Source organism: Aedes albopictus, chromosome 2 (assembly GCF_035046485.1).
Source record: "Aedes albopictus strain Foshan chromosome 2, AalbF5, whole genome shotgun sequence".
Classification (NCBI taxonomy): domain Eukaryota; kingdom Metazoa; phylum Arthropoda; class Insecta; order Diptera; family Culicidae; genus Aedes; species Aedes albopictus.
The window spans coordinates 297,421,938-297,433,566 of NC_085137.1; the positions used below are offsets into that span (position 1 = coordinate 297,421,938).

Below are 11,629 nucleotides of genomic sequence, written 5' to 3' on the forward strand. Positions count from 1 at the left end.
TGAGATTCCTTCAGGAATTGCTACAGGGATTCCTCCAGAGATTCCTCCAGAGATTTCTCCACGAAATTCTCCAGGGATTTTCTCAGGTGTTCCTCCAGGAAATCCTTCGAAGATTCATCCAGGAAATCCTTCGAAGATTCCTCCAGAAATTCCTCCAAGGATTCCTTCAGGAAATTCTCTAGGGATTTTTTCAGAAGTTCTTCCAGGAAATTTTCCAGGAATACCTTCAAGAATTTTTCAGAGTTTCCTCCAGGTATTCCTCCAGAAATTCCTCCAGAGATTCCTCCAGGGATTTCTCAACAAATTTCTTCAAAGATTCCCCCAGGGATTCCTTCAGGAATTCCTTCGAATATTTCTCCAGGAGTTCCTGCTGAAATTTCGCAAGAAATTTCTCCAGGAATTTCTCAAGAGATTTTTTCAAAAATAGAAAATAACAGAAAAGAAAATTGAAATCTCCCAGAATTCCTCTGGAGGTTCCTCTAGAAATTCATCCAGTAATTCTTTCAAGAATACCTCTAGATAATCCTCCAGGCATTCCTCCAGGATTTTATCCTGGAATTTCTCCGGGATTTTTTCAAGAATTACGCCAGGAATTTATTCAGGAATTCCTCCAGGAATTGCTCCTGGACATCCTTCGGAAATTATGTCAAAAATTCCTCCAGGAATTTCTCCAGGAAATCCTTTTGGGTTTTTTGCAGAGATTCTTCCAGAAAATTCTCCAGGAATACTTTCAGGGATTTTTCAGAGATTCCTCCAGAGATTCCTGCAGGAATTGCTTCAGGGATTCCTCTAGGGATTTCTCAACAAATTTCTTCAAAGATTCCCCCAGGTATGCCTTCAGGAATTCCTTCGAGGATTTCTTCAGGAGTTCCTGCTGAAATTCCGCAAGAAATTTCTCCAGGAATTTCTCAAGAGATTTTTTCAAAAATAGAAATTAACAGAAAAGAAAATAGAAATCTCCCAGAATTCCTCTGGAGGTTCCTCTAGAAATTCATCCAGTAATTCTTTCAAGAATACCTCTAGATAATCCTCCAGGCATTCCTCCAGGATTTTATCCTGGAATTTCTCCCGGAATTCTTCAAGAATTACGCCAGGAATTTCTTCAGGAATTCCTCCAGGAATTGCTCCTGGACATCCTTCGGAAATTATGTCAAAAATTCCTCCAGGAAATCCTTTTGGGATTTTTGCAGAGATTCTTCCAGAAAATTCTCCACGAATACTTTCAGGGATTTTTCAGAGATTCCTCCAGACATCCCTCCAGAGATTCCTGCAGGAATTGCTTCAGGGATTCCTCTAGGGATTTCTCAACAAATTTCTTCAAAGATTCCCCCAGGTATTCCTTCAGGAATTCCTTCGAGGATTTCTCCAGGATTTCCTGCAGAAACTCCGCAAGAAATTTCTTCAGGAATTTCTCAAGGGATTTTTTTTTTCAGAAATAGAAAAATAACAGAAAAAGAAATAGAAATCTCCCAGAATTCTTCTGGAGATTCCTTTAGAAATTCATCCAGTATCTCTTTCAAGAATTTCTCTAGGGATTCCACTAGCAATTCCCACAGGAATACCTCTAGGAATTCCTCCAGGCATTCCTCCAAGATTTTATCCTGGAATTGGGATTTTAAATTTTAAAAAATATATTGATTTATTTGTGTTTATACGAAAAAGCACCTTTTTTTGAGCCACTATGATTTTTTTCAGATTTTTAGAACCTTATTTTGGTACCTAAAATCAATTTCAAAGCAATTTTTTGAAATCACCTATTGACAGCTGGGCAACTGTTTGACAGCTCCGCCCAGTGCAAAATCCGACGAGGGGTGATTCGACAAATCGCTCCCATACAAACTTCAAATTGATTTTTAAATTGGTTCCCGAGCTTCAAAATTCATGAAAATTTGGATTTCGGCTTAGTTTGACATGCAGATTCAGAATATCGAATTATCTCAACATCGTTAAAGAAGCCAATTTCTCCAGGAACTTCTTCAGGAAATCCTCAAGGAATTGCTCCTGGACATCCTTCTGAAATTATGTCAGCAATTCCTCCAGGAATTTCTTCAGGAAATCCTCTAGGGATTTTTTGAAAGTTTCTTCCAGGAAATTCTCCACCAATACTTTCAGGAATTTTTCAGAGATTCCTCCAGAAATTCCTCCATGAATTTCTCCTGGAATTGCTTCAGGGATTCCTCCAGGGATATCTCCACAAATTTCTCCAGCAATATTCCCAGAGATTTCTCAAAGGGGTTCTTCCAGGAAATCCTCCTGGAATTTCTCAAGGTATTTTTTTCAGAAATTTCTCCAGCAATTCCTCCCAGAATTCCTCTGGAGATTTATCCAAGAATTCCTCCAGAAATTCTTCCAGGGATTACTCCAAAAATTCATACAAGTAATTTTTTCAGGAATTTCTGCTATAACACCCAGAATTCCTCCAGGAATTACGCCAGGAATTTGTTCAGAAGTTTCTCCAGGCATTCCTCCAGGATTCTCTCTAGAGATTTTCCCAGGAATTGCTTCAGGGAATTCCTCCGAGGATTCCTCCAAAAATTTCTCTAAGATTTCCGCTAGGAATTCCTCAAGAGATTTCTCTGATATTTTTCTAGAGATTACTTCCAGAATTCCTCCAGAATTTCTCCAGAGTTCCTCCAAGAATTTCTCTAGAATTCCTTCAGGAATGTCCAAGAATTTACTCCAAGGAATCCTCCAGAAATTTCTCTAAGATTTCCGCTAGGAAATCCTCAAGAGACTTCTCTGATATTTTTCTAGAGATTACTTCCAGAATTTTTCAAGAATTTCTCCAGAATTCCTCCAAGAATTTCTCCAGAATTCCTCCAGGAATTTCCCAGAATTTACTCCAAGGAATCCTCCAGAAATTTAATAGGATTTTCTCATGAGATCGCTTCAGAAATTTCTCTAGGTATTCCACTCATAATTTATCCAGGATTTCCCCCAGGTATATTTTCAGAAATTCTTCCAGGGATTCCTCAGGGAATTCCTCCGGGAGTTCCTCCAGGGATTCTACAGTGCTTTCTCCAGGTATTCCTGTAGGGATTTCTCCAGGGATTCATCCAGGTGTTTCTTCGGGGATTCATCCAGGAAGTCTTCTAGGGATTGCTCCAGGAACTCCTCAAGTGATTTCTTCAGAAATTCCTCTCAGATTCTCTTCAAAAATTCATTCAAGAGTTCCTTAGGAAATTTCTGAAATCCTTCAATCATCTTTTCAGGGATATACCCACGAACTTCTCCAGGATTACCTGATGATTTTTTTTTTAATTATATCAAAAATTTCTGGAGAAAATCCTCCAGCGAATAGTATTGGAAGGTAATTTAAAAAAGACGCATACAGGAACCAGGAAATTCTAGGTTAGTCATCAAAAGAGTTCGTAATTTCCAAAAAAGTTCAGCTATAATTTCTTATGAATGTTTTGTAGACATTAATAAAAAAAATCAATGCAAAATAATGCACGAGTAAATAAAAATCCTTAACCTTCCAAAAATAGATCAATGCTACCAGCACCACGTTGATTTGTCTAGATAAGGCGAGTTTTTTTTTTAAAGATTTGTACAAAATACAACAGCGTGACTGCTGAAGGGTTCAATTATGCTTTTAGAGTATAGCTATTATATTCAATTTCATCGTGTTGCGTTTAGTTAGAAAAGCTAGAAGGTACAAATTTGCTAAGGGTGCTTGCCCCCCCCCCTGACCGAAAAGCTGGCTACGCCCTTGACCATTTTGCTTGTATATATAGTATGGCAGGCACGCAGATACCGTGCCATGCCCTAATACCGTGACCTTAAGGATGCCCTTCACTTCAAAAAGCCCTGTAAAAATCAATTATCCGTGTTTCTTAATTTTTCAAACGCTACATTATTGCTTATTGTGTGTATTATGTATAATAAATATGATTGATGGAATTCCAAATGTTTAAGAGTCGTCTTTTGAAATTCGTTAAGAGATTTTCCGAAACATATTTCTTTTGATATTGATTTAAGAAGATTCCTTCTTAGATTCGTTATTTTAGGATTTTTTCAAGAGACATTTCTGCGAAGGATCCTCAATGACAAATTCATTGAAGATTGTACCTTGCGAAACTCTTTTGAAGTTTCTTCCAACAGAAATTCCTTCGGAGATTCCTCCAAAAACAAATCCTTTAGCGGCGATTGAAATTAGTGGAATTTCATCAAAAATTTCTGTAAGATGAAATCTTTCAAAAAAATCCAGGATGAGTTCCTCGAAAGTTTCCGTCATTTCACGCGGGTTTTTCCAAGATGCCAAAAGCAGTTTACTATTCCCAAGATTCTCGGGTGATATTCGAACATCAGAACCAGAAGGAAACCAGAAAACAAAAACATTCAACTTTAAATGTTTTTTTTTGGGACAATTCACAAACATTTTTTGAAAAAAGTTTACAGCACGGTAAGCTGATGATAAATTTTAGTGTAGAATCATATTCTAAATTCGAAAACGTGAAGGAAAAAAATACAGTAGAGCGGATTTTTTTTTACTTTCTATACAAGGCTGATGATTTGAAATCAGTTTTGTTCTATTTTTAAGCAAAGTTGTTCTCTTCATACCCCTCATTCTCCGTAACCAATGCACCGAAAAAGCTGGTTTTTGTTCTGTTACATCTTATATTTTAATAGTACGTTGAAAAAAAAAACTTTCCAAAACTTTTATCACAGCTAACTAATGTATTGAAAAGTAGAAGATGAAAAAAAAAACAACCAGATATGTAGTTACGCAGTTATGAGGGTTCATCCTAAGGTCCCTCATCTTGCACCACAACACCCTAATTTTAAACATTCCAGTGAAAAACACGAGTATAAACAATTAATTTTGAAATTCGTTTCAGGCATTCCCTGACAACCATGGATGGTATGTATTCAGCAATCACTCCGGGATCAAATCAACTGCCAGTTCAAGGATCTTGGAGGAACTAATCCGCCGTCAAACAGAAATCTCGATTATCGTTACATCCAGAATACCCACCTACGCTATAATTTCAAATGTAGTTACTATAATCATACAGGTATTATAATTGTTACAGAATATTCAATAAATAATATGGGGCGCTTGGGTCGGCCAACCCCATGAAACGGCTGTCATCCACATACAACTGGATTGAAGCCAAAAATATGGTGCTGGACGTGGTGCTAATTTGAATCGGCGGTTGCATAAGGCTGAAAACACAGTGATTTTTTCTGTTGGAGCAGGTGCGACATTCAAATTTAATTGACTTTAGTGTTGTTTTAAATGGGTTAAATGTATTTCCATACTTGTGCGTCTTTTAAGTTTAACAAAGAACACTAAACCCATTGAACAATATGTGGAAATGATCGTTTTTCGCTCACGAATTTATCTTCGCACGACAAAGTTCGCTTCCGCACGTAGCAGAGTGGTCAGCAGACTGAAATTTCGTAAACAAACCTGTGGCGCCCCACCAAAGGCGGCGGCTTCAAGAACTAACGCTTTCTTCAGGGGGTTGGGGTCGGCAGGCGATTTTGTTGTACCATATCCGAAAAAATCATATCACGTCCTCCCGAATTGCATGGTCATGCAAGAAATTTACTAAAAATTTGCATCTTTTGACAGATACGTATTTCGACCTCAACTGTAAGGTCGTCTTCAGTGTCTTGACTCGAAGTCGAGTCAAGTACAAGACACTGAAGACGACCTTACAGTTGAGGTCGAAATACGTATCTGTCAAAAGATGCAAATTTTTAGTGGAATTCAAAGGAACAGTACTTAATACGATTTTCTTTTTTACTTACAGATATTCCCCTAACAAGCCCAGGTTAATCATCATCATGAAATTTACTTTTGAAACAGTTCACTTCTGAAACTGTTCCAGAGGTCCCAGAAGATTTGATCTAATAAGGTTCACCAGATCATCCCGAATTGCATGGTGATGCAAGAAACTTACTTTCAGAACAGTTCACTTCTAGAGCTGTTCCAGTAGTCCCAGAAGATTGAATCTATCTATGTTCACCAGGTCAACTCGTATTGCATGGTGATGCAAGAAACTTACTTTTAAAACAGTTTACTTCCGGGGCTGTTCCAGATGTCCCAGAAGCTTTGAGGTCCAAGAAGATAGGTTCTATCTAGGTTCACCAGGTCCTCCCGAATTGCATGATGATGCAAGAATCTTTTTTTTAACAGTTCACTTCTGGAGCTGTTGCAGATGTCCCAGAAGATTGCATGGTGAAGCAAGCAACTTACTTTTAAATTAGATTAAATTTGATCGATCTAATAGGTCCAAGAAGATTGGTTCTATCTAGGTTCACCAGGTCCTCCCGAGTTGCATGGTGAAGCAAGAAACAGTTCACTTCCACTCTTTCAGATGTTCAAGTAGGTTTGAACGATCTAATAAGGTTCATCTGGTCCTCCAGAATTGCATGGTGATGCATGAAATTTACGTTGGAAACAGTTCACTTCTGGGGTTGTTCCAGATGTCCCAGAAGATTGGATCTAATAAGGTTCACCAGGTCCTCCCGAATTGCATGATGATGCAAGAATCTTTTTTTTTTTTTGAAACAGTTCCCAGAAGATTGTATGGTGAAGCAAGCAACTTACTTTTAAATTGGATTAAATTTGATCGATCTATCTAGGTTCACCAGGTCCTCCCGAATTGCATGATGATATCCCAGAAAATTGGATATAATAAGGTTCACCAGGTCCTCCTGAATTGCATAGTGATGCAAGAGTTATACTTTTGAAACAGTTTACTTCTGGAGCTGTTCCAAATGTCCCAGAAGATTTGATCTAATAAGTTTCACCAGGTCCTCCCGTATTGCATGGTGAAGCGAGAATCTTACTTTCGAAACAGTTCACATCTGAAGCTGCTCCTAGAGGATTTGATTTAATAAGGTTCACCAGTTCCTCCCGAATTGCATGGTGATGCAAGAAACTTACTTTTCAAACAGTTCACTTCTAGAGCTGTTCCAGTGGTTCAAGAATGCCCGTTTAGCTGCCGGCTTAGGGATGCTGAGGGATGAATGGTTGAGGGGTTTAAACCCTAATCCGCTCTAAAATCTCTTTTCCGGCTTTTTGTCGAAGTCGAGAGAACAAAAGTATCCTAAACGGGCAGTGGCAATAATATTGCCACAAAGGCTGACGGCCTAAACGGGCAGTGGCAACTATATTGCCACCTCAAAAGCTCGAAGAACGCCAAACGGGCAGTGGCAACCGCCACCAGCGTTATTGAGTTAAACGAGCAATGGCAAATATATTGCCACCTAGATTTTTGAGTTTCTTTCTAATAAAAAATGTTTTGTACATGTAAATCATGTATATATTCATTTCCATAATAGTATGCGTTGACATCTCTTCTAGTTTTCTCGGTCTGATTCGGCCTCATTTCCATAATAGTTTGCGTTAACACCTCGTTTAGTATTCTCGGCCTTATAAAGGGTTAATCGAACTACAAAATCATAATAAATCCTAAAATTCAAGAACTGCGTATTTTGCTTCCTAAAAAACCTTACAGCTAGCGTCACTCATTATCGGCGCATTTCTCAATAAACTCATCGAAATCCTGCCGGTAGACCAGCGCCAACAGATCAAACAGCTCCAGATAGTCGCAAATCAGAAGCAAGCAGTCATCATCAACTGCAGAAGGTTCATACCTTCCGAATACGCTTCCTCTGTAGAATGGACGCTTTCCGCTTTGACACTACTGTTGAGATCCGCTTCGGTGGCACTGATGGTCCATTGGATGTTCTGGCTACTGCTTCATCGCAGCAATCGTTTGGTTTCTTGTCACCCTGATCCGTTTCCTGCTTCTTCTTGAGATAATCCTCTTGATGCCAGCTATCGGCGGGAGCCACGAAGCATCGCTGCTTGAGCTTGAATTTATCCTGCAAGCATTTGGCAGCATCCTCGCAGCGCTCGTACGCGATAAATCCGTACCGGATGATTCGATGTTTTTTATTATACCGACGATAACCTCCCCGACCTCGTCCGCGGGACGCCGCTGCTTCCTCCACACCGTCATTGTCATACTGGTTGCTATCCTGACTGGTGTAGATCCGGACGCTTTTGACCGGTACATACGGTTCGAATATGCTGCGTATCGCCTCTTCCGTGACCGATTCCGGGTTCCTCGTGAAGCTGGCCGGTATTGACCGGGAAGCCATCCTCGATGTGGAAAATTCGTTCATCAGCTCGGTCGTCGCTCGGATCGGGTTCCATGTCGAAGTGTGCCTTGCCTGACAGATCACCCCGCATGAAGCTCAGAGCCTTTATCAACTCCAGCCCGTTGATCGGAAGCAAATCGAAGGAATCGTCGTCGCTATCACTTGACGGATGGAACATTTCCAGGTCGTCCCAATCCGGTGCGGCTGGACTGCGATTACGACCACGGTTGGCACCTCCTCGGCCACGACTGCGTCCCCGACCACGGCAACCGTTGTTGCGATTCATCTTTACAATCCGCTATGGATCCTTTCCGAATTCCTTGACAACAGCTCGCAGCTTCCGTTCTTCGAACAGGAAAAAACGCGTGTGCTTTCCGTCGCACGCAAATTTTCCACAAACGCCAATAAAGTTGTAAAACCCTGTGTCCTCTTTCATCCGCTTCGGGGCCACCAGATGGGTGATTTCATGATCGCAGTGCTTGTTTTACCTCAGAATTTGATTGATCGAGATCAGATACTTTGCCAACAGTGAATCCCTGTTCAACCGATTTTGGCAAACTAAATATCACTCCGAGTTGGCCGACTTAAGACTGGCTGGGCTGGAAGTTGGCTTTACGATGGACACTATTCCGAAGGATTTGGTCAGAAAGCACAACAAGCCTTGTACTGATCAAACGCCTGAAAACGAAAATAATTTTAAACAATTCAATTGAGTTCCGATGAGATATTCTCACCCCCGTTCTCACCTTTAAAACAGCGTTTCCTTATGGTCAAATCACTGACCGCCGTTCTTCCGGAGAACCCTCAGTCGCATACCATCAGTTGCGCTCCCAACCGGTTCGTTTGCGCCGTAACCTACTCCACGAATGCCGCAACGCTATCCGGATCGAAAATATTCCCAAAACGTAACCAATAAACAACACAAGATAGCAAAAAGCAGAACACTGTAAACAAACAAATTGACAAGTCGCTTGACAGTTCGCTCATTTCGCCCGTTCAAGGGGTTAGCCAAAGCAAAGCAATTACAGACAAAAAGAGGGGCTTGCGAAAGTAGGTGCGACCGAAAAAAACGATTACTGCTCCGTCTGTATCTTCGTTTGTGCTATTACTAGGCGGTGGTTGTAGCGCGTTCCTCCGAAGGATCACCATTCTGGTAAATTTCTGTTGGCTGGCCACCCTTGGTCAGCGATTCCATTAGAGCTTAGTTTTCTGCAAGCCGTCCAGCGAGAGATGCTCCAGTGTCAGCCCATTGATGATTAGAGATCACTGTCGAACTGTCCAGCCACGATTTCCTTCTTGACCTCGCGGGAGATCCAGCCCGATTGTGCCTCCATAATCTGTGCCGCGACGATGTCGCATCAGGATGTCCACTTCGTCCTCGATTTCCAGCTCGGTTTCCTTGTGGTGGACGTGCTGAAAACAGCGGCATTCGTTGTCCAGCGCCGTCAGTCAGTCTTTGGGAAGATTTTTGGCCCTGAAGATGAACGAAATGTCGCCTCATTCCAAGCGCATGTCCGTGTTCACCAAAGTGCTGTCCAGCCGGATCGGTAAACGCAAACATTCTTATTCCTAATGCAAAACAAAACTGCATATCGTTTAGCCTGGTAGGTGGTTTGAGGAGTTTTGCCTGTTTGCCTGATTGGCCGGGCCGTTGGAAACACTTGCTGGAAAAGTAAATAATCATTAATTAGTGAAATCATGCTGTAAAATCTATGAAAATACCTGTTTTTTTGTAGGAATTCGTTTGACCTAAGTGCCGAATTCTTATCCGCTACGTCGTATCGGTCTGACGTAAGTAACATGACAGCTGACTGCATGTCGTAACCACACCGACGTAAGCAACATAAATTTGCATAACGCGACGTAACGCACCTGACGAAAGTAACCGACGGGTTCCAGAATGACTTAACAAAATGTCCTAATTATGTTTTCTGACACCAAACGTCGTAAAAATGTTTTAATGAAAAAAAATAATGTTTTGTTATATTATACCCAGTTTTTCATTGTGGTAGCAATAAATATGTACTGTGTTTGATTATTGTTTAAGTAAATTTATTTTATTGATTTCGTTTTAATTGTTAAATAGGAATTAAAAATTAAACCAAAACTTTGAATTGGATTTTCTCGATAGAATCCAAATGTTACTTAGGACGTATTGAAAATTTGCTCTTGTTTTCATGTGACAGATCCGTGCATGCATTTGTTTACAAAGCTTGAACAACAGCTGCTAACAAGAACGTGTCATCTTCATTGAAGAACTGTCAAACGCCCGAACAATCAGCTGATTTAAGACGTCAAATGAAAAGGCCCATTCCTTTACAGATCCCCGTTTTAAAAATATAGTATGTACACTCAGAAATAAAAGTATACACGGAATTACTATTATTTATGCATTTTGTATCCGCATCTCTCTCACTCTCTTTCTGTTTTCATGCTATCTGCCGTTAAGCCTGGGTTGAAGCGAAGTGATTTGTCAACCCAGACGAAGCAGCGGATAGCATGAAAACAGAAAGAGAGTGAGAGAGATGCGGATACAAAATGCATAAATAATAGTAATTCCGTGTATACTTTTATTTCTGAGTGTATACCCATTTTGTTATTGATAACTAAGTTGCTCGTCGACTATTCGTTAGGATCGTTCGGATCCGTATGGTTCAATTTGAGATTATTCTGATTATTGTTGGTAATAGCCGGAACTCTTTTTTTAACGTATCTGCTGGAACAAGGCCTGCTTCTCAGCCAGTTCAATGAGGCAAAATTCCCACGCCTTCATAGCTGTGCCTAAATGTCCCCCTAATTAATTAACTTATCCTTCCGTGACTAGCGCGGCTGGCCACCACTGTTAGGTGAGTGCAAAAAGCGAGCTTTTTTTCAATGAGTTGTACAAAATACAACACCGCGATCGCATGAGGGTTAAGCTTTTAAATCATATCTATATGAATATCACATCCCAAGTGTTTTCGTATGCAACAAAAAAATAGATAAGATCTTCAATCGCAGTGTCATACAGTGGTGACCAGATTTTGTAAATCCCCGATTTAGTCTACTCCCGGTTTTGCTAGCTATTTATCCGGTTTTACCCAATCAATTTTGAGCAAGAGAAAAAAAAGTGTTCTAGTTTGCATTGCCATTTTATAATTAAAATTAGTTCAGTTAATATCTTTTGGCGTCATACGGCTAAATAATTTAACAAAGTAATACATTTCTACGCCTAACCCTATCCAACACTTTTTTTTAAAACAATATCGTTTGAAGTCAAACGTTGCTTGTTTGTCTCATTTCAAGTGGTTAATATGCTAATCAAAATTGCTACCATGGCTATGAGAGCAAGCTACAATCGTAGTAGCCATGACCGAGTTGATTCAGTTCAAAGTGAAAAATTTTGACATTCTAGTTTTACCTTCCGAATAAATAAGTCATAGAATTGTTAGCTCTTTCTTTTACTAAAGAATTATTGAAGAAGGTAACATTTGGCGACGAGATTCAAGCCTGAAGATCCTCAAGA

The 11,629-nt window shown here is 40.2% G+C and overlaps 1 pseudogene; it reads right to left on the reverse strand.

The window, feature by feature from the left end:
* Positions 1-7,239: 7,239 nt before the first annotated feature.
* On the reverse strand, positions 7,240-9,132 carry LOC115270296 (uncharacterized; annotated as a pseudogene).
* Between the last annotated feature and the right edge of the window lie 2,497 nt (positions 9,133-11,629).